We start from the raw sequence: 18,879 nt of genomic DNA on the forward strand, positions 1-18,879 counted from the left end.
TCTCATCCACAAAAAGAATTCTCTAGATCCATTCTAAAACACGTTGCTATGGGGAAACTTATGCTGCTTTTTAAGAAGCCCTTGGTTTCCAAGGCCTGGTGCTGTTTCACACAGGGAGCTATTTTTGGAGGAGAAACCGTTGGCACCGAGAGACCCTGCTCTGAGGAAGGCAAAACCGCAGGGCTCCCACTGCCTTCTCAAGGGCTATGGTCCCCTCTCTGTCCCTGTCCCCAACCCATCAGTGGCCTAGTTTTGGTGTTTCAGGATTGGAGAATTTACTCCTCTTCCTCATGGGAAAGGAGAAGGAATGTGATGGAGTGGGAAGCATGGAATAAGGAGAGAGACTCACTCTCTATGTCCTCTTGGGTGAATTTGAAATTTAGTTTCTCCTTTGGTGAAATGGGAATAAGAATAGTACCTTTCTCCCAGATCCATCTGTTGTGTGGCTATGATGAGAAGACAGCATCAAGGGCTCGGTGAATCTCAAAGTCTGTGTTGGTGTTAGCATCAAGAAAGGCTTGGTGAGTGAGTGATGGGGCTGGGTGCTGGGTGATCATGAGCAAGGTGACTGTGGGTCCTGCTGGCAGAGAGACTCCTCCTGACCTCCTGCCAAGTCCTTGAAGACTTTCCAGTAAAGGGGGGGGGGTCCCCTGGTCATGTTTTTCCAGACCTTGAACCCAAGGTGCCCTCTGGATCCCCATCAGTGGCTATCAATTACTGCCTGCGCCTCTCATTGGCTGGTGGCAGTTGATGAACCGTTGTTCTGACACCTGGTATCACAGGGATCTTGTGTCCTGCCAACACCTGAGTTTGTTTTGGGAGTCAAATGAATTGTTTACAAGCTTCTCTGAATTTGCCAAATGCTTGTGGGACTGGGGTTTCTTAGCTTCCTGGTGGGGTCTTGTCTTGGTGTGAGTAGTCGGTCAGCCAGTAGTTATTTATGAAGACTTCTCTGCAATATGGAAATACGTTTGTCATGACTTCACATACAGAATCCACATCTTATATTACTTGTCTTCTCAAGGAGTGGAGGTGAGAGGGAGAGAATTTGGAACTCCACTTTAAAATATGAATGTTAGAAATGTTTTACTTGTAATTTGGAAATATATAACAAAATAAATAAAAAATTTTTTAAAAGGCTTTGCTATAAGCTGGCTCAGGAAGGCAATAAGAGCCAAAAAGCCATAGTCCAGTGAATGAAAGAGACAATATACAGACAACTGTGTCATCTATTAATTAATTAATTAATTAATTAAGGTTTTTACAAGGCAATGGGGTTAAGTGGCTTGCCCAAGGCCACATGGCTTGGTCATTATTAAGTGTCTGAGACCAGATTTGAACCCAGGTACTCCTGACTCCAGGGCTGGTGCTTTATCCACTGTACCCCTGTGTCATTTGTTTTGACAGGTGTATATCAGACTAATAAAATTTATTTGGTTCTATCATCATTTTTCATTGCCTTCTAAAATTCATCTTTTTTTTTTTTTGGTAGAGAAAACATTGTAAGAGTGTAATTTGTTTTTTGTAGGGCCCTGGAAGGCCCTGTATGATAAAGAGAATAGAAAATTCTTAATTCCCAATAATGAGGGGAATATGATTAATATACCTGTCATTCCCTTGTTGGAAATTAGTTTAAATACCTCCATGGAAAGGTTCACAATGGGTAGATACACACTAAGGTGTGACTAATATGGGTTTTTCCCTTTTCATTCCCCTCTGTCCTCCCCCACTTCCTCCAAAAAGATTTTCCTTCTCCTGCCTCTTCCATTCCTTTGTTCCGGCTGTTGTCAAGCCTAGAATGTTCTCCTGCCTCATCTGTCCCTCTTGGATTATCTTCCCTCCATTCTCAGCTCAATTGCTAGCTCCTGGGAGGTGACCTTTCCTGCACCCTCCCTTTCCTCCTAGTTAGCATTCTTGGCCCTGAAGATATTTGTATCTACTTTGTATTGGGACAGCCAGGTGAGACTGGTACCCAGATGCCAAATCTGGCCTCAGGTACTTCCTAGCTGGATGTTCCCAACCAAGTCGCTTCATCCTGTCTCAGTTTCCGCATCTGTAAAATGAACTGGAGAAGGAAATGGCAAATCACTCCAGTTTTTCTACCAAGAAAAACCCCAAACGAGGTCACATAGAATCAGACATGATTGAAACGACTGAACAGCGACAATATTTTGAATCCACTTCTCTATGTAAATACTCTCTCTTTCTAGGAAGCATAATATGAACTCCTTGAGGGTACAAGCTATTTTGTTTTTATCTTTGTATTTCCTGCACTGCCTCTGGTCCTTAACAGGTGCCAAATAAATGTTGGTTGCATTAAGTTGATGTTTGCATGAATGAGAAAGATTAATTAAAGCTTGTACTATGGGGTAGACGAATCCAAAGTTGAGACCTTCCTGAATGGAGGAAGGAAATCCTCCCTTGGACACAACCAGAGGGGGACTTCTCTGAGCTCATTGCAGTCTGACCATGAGTTTGCCCTTTCTCTGCCTATTGGCAGTTCCTCAATCCTGTAAAGCTGCTCAGGGGTCATCCCCTCCTTTACAAGCGTTCACTAATTGTGGGAGTCTAATTGTGGGTGTCTGGTGCTCCTTAGCCATCCCTGCCCTTGAGACGCAGCTGCCTCCTTGGCAGAAACCTTCCCACCTGTCAGGTGTGAGTAAATATTTTGTCAGTCTTGTAATAATAAGTTTTTAAAAATGAGTTGCAATAGTTCTCACTGGATTGTTTGCCGTGAGCTTGGAATGATGGGTGAGGGGTTTAGCTGTAAAACAGTGTTCTTGGAATCATGGATTTAAAATCATAAGGGATCTTAGACAGCCTCCAGTCCAGCCTCATTTTATAGAAGAAGAAACTGAAGTCAAGAGAGGTAGGTATATAGGTGCAGCTAGGTCGCACAGTAGATAGGGCACCAACCCTGGAGTCAGGAGGACCTGAGTTCAAATCCAACCTCAGATGTTTAATAATAATTACCTAGCTGTGTGAGCTTGGGCAACTCACTTAACTTCCCATTACCTTGCAAAACAAAAACAAAGCAAATAAAGAGAAGTAAATATGAATTGACCAACTAGTGTTTGGTTGTGCTGAAGTCTCAGAGCCAGGATGTGAACCCTTGACTCCTCTTTCTATTTAATTTCTTGTGACGTAGCTTTCTCCTGGACTGAAGGAAGATGGTATTTCCATTGGGTGCTCCTTAAAGATCCAAGGTCTGGAGAAGAGAAATAGTTCCATTATCTCCATCAGTTTTGGGAGTTTTCTCGTTGTTTCTTTCTCTCCTATGCCTCTGTCTTCCACATCCACCATATTGTTTCTCCCCTCTCCTTCCACGTGGATGGAGCTTCTTGAAGGCAGGAACGATCTTTGGATTTCCTGCCCCTGCCCCTGCTATGGAATGGATATTGTTTATGAAGGTGTGAATGTATTGTGTATGTTTGGAGGAGGGAAGGGGGCTGCCCTCCTGAAATCAAGGATCTTAAAGTTGTGGTTTTTGTAAATTATCATCTTAGATGCTACTTGGAACCCTAGACTAAGCAGCAGGATATCGGTGGGGTCTGTGTGACCTTCCCCAGGTCATGTCCCTTCTTCAGGCCTTAGTTTCTTTATGTGTATGAAACCAGGTTGGACTAAATGATCCCCTTAAAACTTCAAAACTCTATTCAAAGGGAACTTATTATCAAATGCATGGTTCTGGCATGTCATTGGGAAGGCACTAAATAAGAAAGAATAATATTTCAAAAGAGAGTTATTTTTCTTTATATATAGATATCTATTTCTATCTCTATCTCTATATCTATGTATAGTTCTATACATACCATGTTTTAGTCTCCCTTGACCATAACAGAGCCAAAGGAGAGCTAAGAGGGCCCAGCAGGGAAATGATTGACTCAAGGTCACACTGATAAGTCAGTGGAAGAGCTGAGATTTGCATTCAGGTCCTCAGCCTTCCTAGTGACTTAACTTCTTCCCTTATTCTACAATGTAGCTGAATGAGAAAGAACACAGAAGATAAATGTCAAACTTAAAGTGACTGAAGGATGCTCCATGCATCTGTGTCATTTCACAGAGAATGCTTTTGTTGGCTTCCACACATCAATGCCCACATCATCCTTGCCTTTTTGACCTTTTTGGGTCTAAAAAATATGAACTTTTTTTTTTAGTGGTTGTTTCTGGGAAGAAAGGGCTCATTGTAACCATGGCTCCCCAGATCTCTGTGCTGATACTGCAATGAGTGAACTAGGAGATTAATATGAGATATGGTGAAAGATGGGTTTTAATATCCTCCGTCCTTGAGCTGCATGGCCAGAGCTCCCAGCAAAGTTCCAGTCTAATCAAACTGAGGTGAGAAGGCGTTGGTCCCTCATCGTCTTCCAGAGGCTGTGGGCTGGGTGGTCTTCTGGACTTAGCATAGGATCAGAGGAGGGTCTGCAGCCCACCTCAGCTACTCTCTACAAGTATAAACTCTGTGATGACGATTCTTCAGGCCAACCTTTTTGCAGGTGAGCACACCTGGGGCCAAAGATAATTGCACTGACTTGTGCAGAGTCACCTGGCTACTCAGTGGCAGAGCCGGAATTTGCTTCCAGGCCCTCTGACTGAATCCATTCTCTTTATCTTTTTCTTACACTACCACAACTTTGTTCATGGCAAAATACTCCAGTGGGCTTTGTGGGTTTGGTTAAAAACTCTTTAATAAAAGAGAATATTTCAGTGACTTGAAGCTGAGAAACTTTTATTTATTAATTATTTTTTCAAAGTATGCTGTGAGGAGAAGAAAGTAAAATATTGGTTGGGTAAGACTGTTTTTGCTTCAATTGTTGTTTGAGTTGTTTTCAGTTGAGTTTGAATCTTTGTGACCTCCTTTGAGTTTTTCTTTTCTTTTTTTTTTTAAGGTTTTTGCAAGGCAATGGGCTTAAGTGACTTGCCCAAGGCCACACAGCTAGGCAATTATTAAGTGTCTGAGGCCGTATTTGAACTCAGGTCCTCTGACTCCAGGGCTGGTGGTCTGTCCACTGTGCCACCTAGCTGCCCCTGAGGTTTTCTTAACAAAGAGCCTTTTCAGCTCGTTTTTCAGATGAGGAAACTGAAGCAGACAGGTTGAGACATGACATGTCCAGGGTCACACAGCTAGTAAGTATCTGAGGGTGGATTTGAACTCATGAAGAGGAGACTTCTTGATTCCAAGCTGAGGACTGTATCCATGGTACCACCTAGCTGCCACATAGCAATTAATTAATTAAACATTTATTAAGCTTATCTGTACTATGCCAGATTACTATGCTATTACTTGCTAAATAATCCCTGTATCCCTGATAAAAAAAATGCTATTTGAGATCTATCTAAATATCTAGATCCATAAGTGTATGCAGATAGACATATTAATGGAATTGGCACAAAAAGAGAAGACCAAAACCTATTCCTAAATAGATCATTGGTCAAAGGATATAAATAAACAGTTCATGAGGATTAGAGCTAGAAGAAATATTAGAAGTCAAGAGAAGAATTGCATATTATTAATATTTATCGGAAAGATTGCTCCCAATTACCAGTAGGAAGAGAAACACAAATCAGAATAATGCCAGGGCTTCCTCTCACCTCTAGCAAACTGGTAATGGTGTCCAAAGAGAGGGACCATCGGTGTTGAAGGGCTGGGGAAGACACTCATATCCTGTTAGTGGAGTGGAGTTGATGGAAACAATCTGAAAAACAATCTAGAATTATAAAGAGTTGAAAATGTCCATCTGTGTTGACTCAGAGATGGCACGACCAAGCATATAGTCTGGGGGACAAAACGGAGGGTCCCACTTGTTTCAAACTATTTATATTAGCCCTTTTTATAGTAGGAAAGAATGGGAAACAAAGCAGGTGCCTGGTGCATATTGGCGAATGGCTAGCTAAGCTGCAGTGTATGTAAAGGTGCCATTGTGCCATGAGCAATGACAAATAGGAGGAATCTGAGGAAACCTAGGAAAGTTTGCATCAACTGATGCTGATGAAGTCGACAGAAAGAGGGAAACTTGCATATTGTGTGTCAGCAAACCTGAATGGTGTTTAATGAGAATGAACAGGAGAAAAGATGAGGAAATTCTCCTCCCCGACTATTGTAGGAGACATGGGGGTCAACAGAGGTGGAATGGTGGACAACCTATGGGCAGTGGTTGTGTTGGTGGTTTTTTTTTTAGTTTTTTTTTTTTTTAGTTTTTTGCAAGGTAACGGGGTTAAGTGGCTTGCCTAAGGTCCCACAGCTAGGTAATTAGTAAGTGTCTGAGGCCGGATTTGAACTCAGGTCCTCCTGACTCCAGGGCTGGTGCTTTATCTACTGCGCCATGACAAGGTTTTAATTAGATAACGAGCATCTATCGAGTTCTAGGTCCTCCCCAACTCTCTGATGCTCTGCTCTTTTCCGGTGGCTCTGGGAGCCTCTCCCTAATTATATTCTGACTAACTGGTGGGAACTTTGCCCACAATACTCCCACCCTCCTGTGAATCTCTGTGTACTAAATTGGGAAATTGGATTCCCCTTAGAATGGCCTGTTATTAACACATGAAAAGAAACAGAGAGTGGAGAAGAAGGCAGGAATCCCCAAATCCCGTCCATTCAGTTCCCACCACCGTCATCTTGCTTTGGGTCCTTGGAAGAGACATTGAGTCATTTGAGTCTCAGTTACAAACACTGGAAGGATGGGGTTCTCAGGGGATCCTTGGGTTCACTGCATTAGGGGACCTTGGCAGTTAGCTCATCACAGGGTCTTAGAATCATCTGGAACCAATAGGGGTCTTAAAGCACGTCTCATCCATCCCGTTTATCTTAGTGGGGAGGAAAAAGCGAGTCTCCCAGACATAAAAGTAACTTGTCGGACATTTAGAAGAGGCAGCATTAGGTAGATTTCTAAGTTTGGACTATACTTTCTATTTTACAAATGGGGAAACTGAGGCACAGAGCAAGAAGGGAAAGAGGCAGAGTTAGGGTTTCAACCCAGTTCCACTGACTCCAAATCCAGTTCTTGTTTTTAATTCTGTTGAGTTGCTCTTGGGACAATTTCCTTCATGATAGAGTTTCCTTAAATTTGTAAAACACTCAATAATTATGATTGACTGTTGCAGTGAGAAGTTTCCAGGTGGTTTAGGTATATTAGAGTTGAGCGTTGCAAAACCCTGTGAGGGTAAGTGTTCTTGTTAGCTGCATTTTACAGATAAAGAAACTGAGCAGGAGACTTGCCCAGGGTCACGCACGCAACTGGTGAACGTGTGAGGCAGGATGTCAACCCACATCTTCCTGACCCCCATGTTGAGGTCAGTCTGGTTAACCCGATAACTTGAAAGAACCTGAGAATAACACAGCCTTTATAGTTTATGTTTCCTATAATATTATCAGCAGGATGGTATCGTGTAAATGGTATCAGTAAAATAATAATCATGATAGCCACTTGGGAAGCACTTTGTATTTTGTGGAATCCTTTTATCCATGTTCTCATTTGATCCTTGTAACAGTCCTGTGTGTATGTATTACCTAGGTGGCATTATTCCATTTTACAGGTAAGGAAACTGAGGCCCAACTTTAGGGGCCCATGTTCACAGAGTTTGTAAGTGGATTTGAACTTGCCTCTTCCCGCCCAGCTGCCTCTGTTGAAGAACACCGGGTTTGAAGGCAGAATAGTTGAATTCAGAGCCTGAGCATGTTATTCTACTGGTCACCTCTTTGGGGTCCGTTTTGATCATCGATGGAAGTGGAGAGGATGGATGGTCCTTTAAATCTCTGTGGCCCTGGGACCCACGTTCATCTGTTAACACTTTGTTGAGTCTCACACTCTGCTCATTATAGCTGTCCTATTCTGAGATCCCAGTACTTCAGGAAAATGTGGTGAGAGCATATTCAGGGGATCACCTGAGATTTTTCCATATTACTATCAGATATTCATGAGTGTGGCCGGGTGAATGGAGGCCCAGCCTCTGACGTATTAGTTTTGTGATCATAAATTCTAGTCCTAATTCTGAGTCTTTGGCCATTCTGTGGTCTAGGAAGCTGCCTTTATTTAGACAGTAAGTAACAATGAGTTATTGGTCTGCACAGATGGAGGGAATTTCCACACTGGGAGTTACCCAGTTCCCTTTCCTTCCCATACCTCATTAAAATTTTTTTTTATATTGCTTGGCTGTGTTCCAGATATAGTTAGGAAATATATTGGGTTTTGTTGTCTCTAAAATGAGTTCAGAACTAATAAATATGATGCCGCTGAGGGACAGAGGGCATCTTTGTCTTTTGTCCAGATGATAGATGCAGTGAATAGGGCCCTCATCTGCTGGTCTCTGGTAGAGAAGCCATCTGTTTAGCTTCTCTTTGCAGAAAAATAGCCTGAATGGAATGTTATGTTATGTTCTATTATTTGTGTGTATGTGTGTGTGTGTGGGGGGGGGTAGTTTCCCCTCCTGGAATGAATGGGAGGGATCATCTGTGGGGTTTGGCTCTAGGCCCTGGGGCAGTTTGGTTTCATCATCATTTGATGTGGCGGTGCTGGTAATGGTGATGGAATGTGGGATTCGGCTTTCAGAGAATCTCAGTGTGGGTCTCGACAGCCCACTGACCAACTGGTGGTCAGTCACCATCTGCTTGAAGATCTCCGGGGATGGGGAATCATCACTTTTCACAGCAAGGTCAATTGGGAGGCTGCTCTCATTTATCCGCAACTGTCTGTGTTTCAAACCTAAGTTTGTCTTTTGACAACTTCTGCCAATTGGCTTTGGTTTCGGTTCTCAAGGACCGAGCAGAATGTTCCATGTTCTTCTATCACATAAGAGCCTTACCAATACTCTGGAACCCCTCAGATGTTTGATAGTCATGAGGCCCTTCGTAGATTCTTCCTCCTCAGAGGTAGGGTGAAATGGTCTGGAATAATATAATACTAACAGTGCATTTCTTTTTTAAAATTAAATTAAATTAAATTTCTATTATTTTTTTTATTCTTTTTTTTTTGCAAGGCAATGGGGTTAAATGACTTGCCCAAGGCCACACAGCTAGGTAATTATTAAGTGTCTGAAGTCAAATTTGAACTCAGGTCCTCCAGACTCCAGGACCAGTGCTCTATCCACTGCACTACCTAGCCTCCCCTAATTTTTATTTTTTAAATGTTATTTTATTTTATTTTTCCCAATTACTTATAAAGATAATTTTCAACATTCATCACTTTGTAGGATTCTGAGTTTCACATTTTTCTACCTCTTTCCTTTTCCTCCCTAATCCCATAATGATCAAATCATCTGTTATAGATTCTACATGTACAATCATGTTTAACATATTTCTATATTAGTCATGTTATGAAAGAAGAATCAGAACAAAAGGGGAAAAAAGCCATGAGAGAAAGAAAAAGCATAAAGAACTTTTAAAAAGTAAAAATAGCAGGTTTTGGCCTCCATTCAGACTCCACAGCTAGTTCTCTGGACGTTGATGTATTTTCCATCACCAGTCTTTTAGAATTCTCCTCGATCACTGAACTGCTGAGAGGTGATGAGCCCGTCATAGTTGATCCTCATACTGTGTTGCTGTTGCGGTGTCCCGTGTTCTCCTGGTTTGGCTCACTTCACTCAGCATCAGTTCATGCGAGTCTTCCCAGGCTTTTCTGAAGTCTGGCTGCTCATGATTTCTTATAGAACAACGCTTCTCCACATTCACGTGACACAATTTCTTCAGCTGTTCCCCAGTCGTTTGACAACTCCTCATTTTTCAGTTCTTGGTCTCTACAAAAAGAGCTGTGATAATGTATTTCTTTTTTTGTCTTTTTTTGTTTTTGTTCTTTTGCAACGCAATGGGTTTAAGGGACTTGCTCAAGGTCACACAGCTAGGTAATTATTACGTGTCAGAGATCAGATTTGAACTCAGGTCCTCTGACGCCAGGACCCATGCTCTATCCACTGTCTCACCTAGCAGTCCTGATAATGCATTTAAACACCTTGAAAAGTATTTTTCAAATACCATCTTATTTGATGCTCTCCACGACAGCCTTGGGGGAGGGAGTTGTGATTATCATCCCCATTTTATAGAGGCGGAAACTGAGACTGGGAGTGAATAAGTGACTTGTCCAGCGTCACAGAGGTAATACATATCTGAGCAGGATTCAAACACAGATCTTCCCATCACTCCCTCCAACATTGTTACCCACAATATTAAGCCGCCTCTGCTTTTGATGGGAGGACGGGCTTCAAATCAAGGGGTTGAAATTCTTCTTCAGACATCTGCTTCCTCATTGTATGACCATGGACAAGTCTCTGGGCTTCTCAGAGACTCAGTTTCCCTATCTGTAAGATGGTGATGCCACTGCCTATACCAAAGGATCATACATATTTATTGAGAAGGAACCTCAGAGGCCATCCCTCAGGCCAGACTCCTTTTTTTAAACATGAGGAAACTGAGACCCCTTTAAAGCTTTGCTCCACAGAGTTAGTGTGCCCTGGCTCTCCGTTTCCAAATTCAGCCCTGGTTTCAGTCGGACCATCTCACTGTTGGGAACCAAGTGCTTTGTGAGCCTCGTCACGTCCATCTCATCACATATAGTACAGGAATGTTTTGTTGAAACCCATCACTATGGACATTCATAGCATGGTGTCTAACAGATAGTAGGAGCATAATAAACACCAATTAACTAATTGACCTGCAAATGCAAGGGTTTTTTTTTTTTCTTTTTAGCTTGGCATCTTTAGCATCCAGCCTGGTGGGTGGTATACAGTGGATGCTTAAGAAGGGCATCATAGGTTGATCGATGATCAAGTTGGCACTAAGTGCTTATGTATTTACCTGGGGGAATATGGACTTGCCAAGAGGAGTTGGCATCGGCCGAGCTGACACTCCATCAAGACTGGCTTACAAGCCAGGGTCCTGTTGGTTTCTGGGCTCCAGGTTAGTGATGGCAGGGGTGCCGCCCAAGCTTGGCTCAGGCTTCTGTTGAGTTTCAAGTCAACAGGCACCTAATCCAAAACAAGACTGTCCCTGCCTGCAGGGAGCTTGCATCCTCCTGGGCCACACTATGGATGGAGATCAACCACCGCAAGGGAGATATAAATGAGGGAAGAGACATTTCAAGAGGGAGGTGACAGGAAACACCCAGTGAAGGGGTTGGCAGCTGAGCCACAGCTTAAAGGGAGTGAAGTGATGGAGTGTACTCCAGATGTGCAAAAGCCTGGAGGTTGGAGATGGGGTCTTCTCTATAGGGAACATGAGAAATGAAGGGAAGTGGGAGTCAGATTGCAGAGGGCCTCAGATGCCAGACTGAGAATTTTATATTTTCTCTTTCAGACCATTAGGAACCATTGAAGATTGATTAGTGAGGGAGGTGGGGTTGGATTATAGGGAAGGTTTGAGAGAGTCCTGGGTCTTAAGAATCTCCTCATTTTGGTAGTTATGTGGGTTGGGGGAGGATTGGAGTCTGGGAGACTGTAACAATAGTTTAGTGAGGGATGGTGATGTAACGACCCAGTGAATGGAGAGAAGAGCACTGATGTGGGAGACGAATGTGGAAATGGATTTGGGAAACCTGGCCCTTAATTGAGGTCCTGGATAACTCTAAAATAGTCGGCAATAGTCATTTTATCAACTAAGAAGATGCCATGACAGTTCTCTGTCCTTCATTTCCCAATATCAAGGACCCCAGGATGGGGGTGTGCGTGGGGGGAATGCATTCATGTTCATGGTTTGGGCTCCTCCTCCTCTCCTTCATCCCTCTGAGCTGCATCTTTTCCTGGATCGTCCTACCCCTGACCCTTATTCCTGCCCGCTTGACTGAACTTTTGAAATATAATAACGAGACGGCCATCGTCAACTTGAGTCCATTCATCTGGGAGTTAATCTTCAAGGTCTCCTTCCTCACCAGGCTGCCCAGTAGGTGGTACCTACCACCCTGGACAGGTACCTTGATATATCTCCTTTCTCCTTCAGTTTTTTAGGCATTTTCTTTCTCCATTAGAATGCAAACTTTTGTAGGGTTAGGGACTAATTTTTCTCAGTATTTAGCAGCATCTGGCTTGGTAACTTCACAGTGATGGATCTGGGTTTCAAGGCCTCCCATCCTCATTTTGGAGGCTCTCTCCTGGAGAACTCCATGAATAATATCATGGACATAATTTTATTTAGCAATGCCCAAGGCCTGCTTCTTTCTTTTAAGTTAAAGAACTGAGCTCTGCAAAGTGAGTAGGCCCTGGAGGCTGGCCCCTTTGGGCTCCTTGGCCCTCGCCATCAATGTTGATTGATAGAAAATAAGTTTTGCTCAGTTATTTAATAGAACAGAGATACTTTCACCTAAGAACTTTTTTATTATTAAAAATGCAGGAGAGATGAAGCCCAGTCTTTTTTTTTTTTTGGCATGATGGAGGGTCAATTATTAGCCCATATATATTCTAATGCCTTCCTTTTCCTCTGAGTTCATTTCTAGGGAGTTGAGAGCCCTGGACTGTGGCCTCATTAGTGCTCGTGGCTTCCTTCCATGATAGGATGCATTATTAGTCTTGCTTTCTAGATGAAAGGATATTATTCTAAGAGGCCTGCTTATGAATTCCTAGATTCAGGGAGAGACTGAAGAATAGGGCTGACTGGGATGGATTCATGAATGACCCATCTGGGACCAGTGGTCTTCAGTCAGTGTCATGCTTTCTTCCTCCCTTTTCTCCTGCCCCAGTCCCTGTTGGCTGTAGATTTGGTAGCGAGACTCCTTTTCATACCCCGCTGACTTCCCGGTTTATTGAGAATTATATCATATTGTATGTGGGCTAGAGCGATGTCATTCGTGATTCCAAGCTTCATGGATTCTAGAGTTAAAGGGACCTGAACCAACAGCCTTGGGGGAGGGAGTTGTGATTATCACCCCCATTTTATAGAGGAGGAAACTGAGTCCGGGAGTGAATAAATGACTTGTCCAGAGTCACGGACCTAATAAATATCTGAGCAGGATTCCCTTGTTTTATAGTAGAGGAAACTGAGGGAAGAGAGAAGCATCATGATACAGGTAGTGAGTGGTCCAGCTTCTAGGATGCTGATTCTAGAGTGCCTCCAGGGCCATCTCTGCCAGCCTGCACATAGTGGAGAAACTGAGGCTCTCTGATTTTAAATCTTATTCTCTGGCTACTTACTCTGAGTCAGACCTAATCAAGTAAGATATTTGCAGACCATTGAATATTTTACAGAAAAGAATTTACTTCACTAAGGCCAGGAGATGTAGTAGTGTTGGTTCCCCATGTCTCCATTTGCAGATGGGTCCAGGAAGGGGGTTGGCTCTTGCGACGGCAGAAATCTCTCACTAGCCAGAGGAGACTAAACTTTTGGTTCATTGGCCTTTTGATGCCTTGGTAGCCAGGAAGCTTCACCTACAGTTCAAACCTTCATCTCTTGACCTCAGGAATAATTGAAGATGGTCCTACACCTTTTGGGGAAAAAGGTACCTGGTAAGTGTAGAGTAGATGTGGTTTCTGTCTCATCACTGAGCCCCCCGACATTATGGATGAAGCATATTTGAGATGATCTGACCTATCTCCCATGCTTCATGGAGCAAATGAAGGACCAGCAAGGTTAAATGTCTGGCCAAGGCAGAACTAAGACACCTCTGATTCTGCGAGGGAGAAATGCTGATGATGTGGGAGGAAACTGTGGTTTCCAACTGCAAGCCGAGTTTTCTTTGGAGTGATGTGGAGGGTTGGTTAGGAAGAAGAGATGAAAGAAGAGAGAATTTTAGGGGAAAATTCAGACAACTTGGGGAGCAGAGCTTCCTGAAGGCTTCCCCCAGCTCCAAAACTTGCTTTGCTTGGCTCTGGGCCCCAGCCAGGCCGGCTCTAAGCTCTCCAACCTGCTGTTGTGAACCATACTGTGTGGGTGTCTATTAGAAAAGGTGGAGGGCAGAGGGGGAAGAGGGAGAGGAGGGGAAGGAGCAGAGAGAGTTGACAGGGGCTTTGTGCTAGGGAAAGAAAGGACTCCATTCAGGAATTCAGAGTTCTGGGAATGGGAGCCTCAGGAGCATCACCCCTGGGGTTGGAGAAGGAGGCTGTTGAGTTCATGGGGTCCTGAACCCTCTGGAAGGCCCAGGTCTCCCCTTGGTTATGGAAGGAGGAGACAGATGGTCTTCTAGTTCACTTTTGCTGGCAGAATCCCTCATTTCCTATAAGAGACCTTTGCTGATTCTATGACTCCCCTATCCCAATCCCCCGCCTCCCAACACACAGTTATTTTGTATTTACTTTATAGTTTTCTTTAGTTCCGCCGTTGGCAAAAATATACATTCTGTGAGGGGCAAGACTAGGTCAACAGATAGAATTCTTAAAAAATGGTTATCATGTCCAAGTGTGGGCAGTGTGTGTGTGGGGGGGGGGGCAGGTGGGGAGGGGTGGTACAAATGTAAGCAAAAAGGATTGACCTTGCCCTCAATGAACTTCCCTTCTCTTAAAGAAGAAATCAGAGTACAGAGAAGTCACACGAATGGGGTAAGGTCTCTCTGGGAGTCAGGAAGCCCTGAGTTTGAATCCTTCTTTGCATACTTACTATCCATATGACCTTGGAAAAGTCATTTAATTGCTTCCAGTCTCAATTTCCTGACTGGGTCATTGTGAGACTTAGATAATATATGTAAAAAAACTTTATAGAATTCTATTAGTTTTTCTATTACTTTTGGCTATAATGTAAGGAATGAGATTTTGGTTCTTTGTCTGGTTCTCAGTGACTCCATTTGGGGTTTTCTTGGCAGAGATACTGAAGTGACTTGCCCAAGCACACCTAGCTAGTTAGTGTCCCAGGCTGGATTGGAACCCATGAAGATGAATCTTCCTCTAAATCTTGTTCTTTTCTCTAAGTTCCTTATTATGGATGGAAAGAGATGCAAAAGTGACAAGCCTGCCCCCAGTGCCCCAAGCACCCTCTGGTGCCAGTTCCAGCCCGTGTACAGGTTGCCCTTTCTGGATGATCATTAACAAGTTTTACCCCCATTTGGCTTGGTTAAGTCTTACTGACATTGGGGTTTTATTGGTTTGTTTTGGCTTCCCATGTCTCTAGTCTGGTTGTTTCATTTACTTGAGTGAGCAAATCTTTACCTGGCAGTGCGGACAGAGAGATAGCAAGTGTCCTAATCCCTTCCCCTCCAGCCTACAGATGAGTGGCAGCTAGGTGATGAGAGTCTGAGGACCCAAATTCAAGTCATTTAACCCCATTGCCTTGTAGCCTGAGTCATCACTTGTCCTGATTCCTATCTAGTCACTGGATCCAGATGACTCTGGAGGAGAAAGTGAGAGTGGGGACTTATTACAGCCCCCCCCCAATCCACTTCCTATGCTTGTCACAGCCTCACCAACCTGATATCCTGGTCTTCTTTGAGAAGAAAATAGCACCAACAATAGAGGTATAGACAAACTAGATAGTCAGAACAATGTGTATGAGGATCATACAAATGGAGATGAAAAGATATTGGAGCAATCAATAGAAGGGACTGATTGATGGGAGGGGAGGGATGGACTGCCTGAATTGCCATTGTCTGAAGGGTCAGGCCATGGTGGATGCCCCTTGAAAAGCCCTGGAGACCAGGGAGTGCTCTGCAGAGTGAAGTATAGGAAGAAAGGCTACCCAACCAGTTTGCTTAGGACTTAGATTTCCCTCAGGACAAGGAGGCTTATGAAGAAAGTCTGGGAAGCCCTGGAATGTTGATGTAAGCACTTTGCATTTTAGCTCCTAGTCAATGGGGAGCCTCCCTTCCTTTCTGATTGGAGGATAGAGCACTAAACTCACAAAATTTTCCTTTCTAGAGGATGGGACCTGGACGTCCTAACTCAGTGCCCATTTTACACCTAGCACTTCTGTTGGAACTCCAAGGAATAAGATGTCCCTTGACTGGAGGCCCCCTATGCCCCTTCACTTTTCAGCCTCATTTTGTTTTCCCCCATTAGCTTTTTTCTGCAAAGCATAGGGTTAAGTGACTTTCCCAAGGTCACATAGCTAAGTAATTATTAAGCATCTGAGGCTGGATTTGAACTCAGATCTTCCTGACTCCAAGGGTGGTGCTCTATCCACTGCCACCTAACTTCCCCCTTACGGGCAGAGACATCTTTCTTTTTTATTTTTGTATCTCCAGGCTTAGGATAGCACCTGTTCTTAGTTAATATTTAATAAATATTTATTGAATTGAATTGACTTTTTGAGTAGGTGGTTGAAATCTTGAGCAAACTTGGGCTTTGGCACTTGTGTGCAAAATGGGTGGAAGCAGGGGAGACAATATGCTCCCATCCAGGTCTATAGAGAATTGAAGATGACCTTGATGTTGAAACCCTCCATAGCTGACTGACTGGAGAGGGGCCATCTACAACCAGGACACTGAATACTAGGAGTAGCAGGACTGGGGACAAACGATGAATTTCTCTTTGATCATATGGAGGTGCTGGTGGGATGGAGACATTGGTAGAGGTGTCTGGCAGGCAGTGGCCAACTTGGGGTGGGAGGAAAGGTGATGAAAGTGGTCTGGGGAGCCATTGACCTAGAAGTGATGCTTAAAAGCATAAAGTAAATGAAATCCTTGAGGGAGAGGAGACAGATAAAGGCTGGTTGATCAGGGATTTTGGACTCCTCTAGACCAAAGGTGTCCAATTTGCTGCCACCAACATAGCAGATTAAAGAATCAGATTAAAATGTGGTTGGGAAATGTGGAACAGAATAAATAAAAATACTACATAGATAATGTGAATCTGAGGTTTTCTACATTAATATTTGGCCCTAGGGGATCATTTTTGGATAGGACCACTCTCGTTCAACCCCTTCATTTTATGGATCAGCAAAGCAAGATCTCAAGAAGCACAAGTTATTTTGGAGAATTAAGGATGAACAAGAAGCTGTCCAAAGTGACCCAATGAGGATAGGAAGAGATGAGAGTCAAACCCCCAAACCTTTCTTATCTCTTACCTCTGGACTCTCTATTTATCTAAAGCCAGAACAATTTAATAGTTTAAGCAATTAGGGCTTAAAATGGCACCAAGACTTTTGGGACACCCTGTGGAAGGAGCCATTGCAAACAGTGGAGGAGTCAAGGAGAAAAGCTGAGGAGAGGAATAGGACTCAAGAGTCCCGAAGGTCCATTTTCTTTCTAAATTCTATAAAGCCCTGAAACATAAAAACATAATTCAAGTCTTTAAGATGTTATAAATTAGCTTAATTGACTTTAATGATTTTAAATTTCACTGTTCTAATGCCAACTGACAAGAATTTGTTCAAAACAGCATATCATTGTTGTATTAATTCCACTGCTTGCCATGGGTCTGTGCTGCAGATAAAGAAATGATTCTTTCATCCATCCTGGAGAGACGGGATGGCAAAGTGGTGAGTTTTGGACTTGGAGTGAGGAAGCCCTGAGTTTGAATCCTGTCTCTGATGTTTGCTAATTGAGTGACTATAGGCTTTTAACTTCCATTTGGGTTCACTTATCTGTATAATGGGTATAAATGATACCTGAACTACTATCCTTGTTTGGAGGCCCAAAAAGAAGCTAACATAGGAATCATGTGGAAACCCTTGTGGTACTGTGCCCAGGCTATTTGTATTATGATAATGTTGCCCTGGGTATGACCACTGGGCATGGTTGAACCCTTGGTCTCCTCCATAGGTCCTGAACAAAGCCAAATGACTCCTGGTCCTAATGTTGATCAAAGGTGCAGGTAGAGGGCAGTGGTCAGTGAGTGCAGACCCATGGAGGAGACAAAGACTGGGAAAAGGTATCTGACCTTTAATGACCTTGGAGAGGATGGTTTCAGTAGAGCTTCAGTAGAACAGAAGTCAGATGACTGTGACTTGGTGATGGAGTGAGTTTCTAGACTGTTGGCAAGGAAGGAAAGGAGAGTGGGTAGAATTGTACCTGGGACATTCCAAGTATAGGTTATAAGAGAGTTGGGACAGGGCCACTTAGCTGGGGGCACAGTTGAGGCCCTCCACAGTACCCTCCACAGAGAGTAATCGGCCCTTAAATACTTGTTGGATGGATTAAAGAAGTGATTTGGTTTGGCTAAGGGAGCATACAGTAGGACATCTCATCTTTCAGAAGACCATTAGCTTCTGACTTGTTGAGCATTTACTGCAGTTCCTAGAACATGGGAGGCGTTGGATCATCGTGTGTTGCTTGGTTGATTCTTGTTGGCATCAATCTTGGGATTTCCTTGGCTGGTGGAAGACTCCAGGGGGGTGCATTTCTGCTCTCTGTTTCCCCTCCTTGGTGATTGGTCTTTGGGTCTTTAAAAACAACCCAAACTATTGGGTCCCTGAAATCACAGTCAACTAAGAGAGGAAGGAGAATGGGCTGAAGGTAAGAAGACATAACATATAATAAGAAGCTAGCAAACAGCTACACAACTAATTGCCAACTTGTTTGGGACCAAAGCTAGGACTAAAAGGTTCCAGAGGAAGTGGAAACCAGAGTGGGCCTGAACATTCAGAGGAAGCTTCTTGGAAGAGAGTTGCAGGAAATCTGGCCTGAGAGTCAGGGTCTATGGGGGGCTGTCCCCAGTTCTGCTGCTCTGGGCAAGGCACCAGACCCTGGACCTGGATTCTCACTGAGGAGTAGGTTTCTTCCTGTTTTTGTGTCTATGGCCTTTTTCCTAACCCTCTATGGGACTCAGGGGCCTCTAGGGGAAGGGCTCAGTGGTCTCTCAGGACCTTCTTATTTCTAGATCTAGAAATACTATATATTGTATATATATTTTACAACAAATGTAATGATAAATAGTAAATGCAATCTTAGTTATAATTATATAGAATAAATAATATTCGCAATATTTTATGATATAAATACTATATATTATAAATAATAATAATAATATTTACATAGAACTTTAAGGTGTGTATATCACATTACAGGGTGGCTGCTTGTGTCTTAGAGTCAGAAAGACTCA

The 18,879-nt window shown here is 43.3% G+C and overlaps 1 protein-coding gene across 6 annotated transcripts in view; it reads left to right on the plus strand.

Moving 5' to 3' along the window:
- SGMS1 (sphingomyelin synthase 1) overlaps positions 1-18,879 on the plus strand; it is a 232,173-nt gene that overhangs the window by 39,328 nt on the left and 173,966 nt on the right. Inside the window, exon 3 of one of the 6 annotated variants that reach the window (XM_074232263.1) lies at positions 430-521. The exons of the other annotated variants lie outside the window; for them this stretch is intronic. The gene's annotated coding sequence lies outside the window, so the exon portion shown is untranslated. The remainder of the gene's footprint in view (positions 1-429; positions 522-18,879) is intronic. 6 annotated transcript variants of the gene reach the window in all.

The sequence above is a fragment of the Macrotis lagotis genome, chromosome 4 (genome assembly GCF_037893015.1).
Source record: "Macrotis lagotis isolate mMagLag1 chromosome 4, bilby.v1.9.chrom.fasta, whole genome shotgun sequence".
NCBI lineage: Eukaryota > Metazoa > Chordata > Mammalia > Peramelemorphia > Peramelidae > Macrotis > Macrotis lagotis.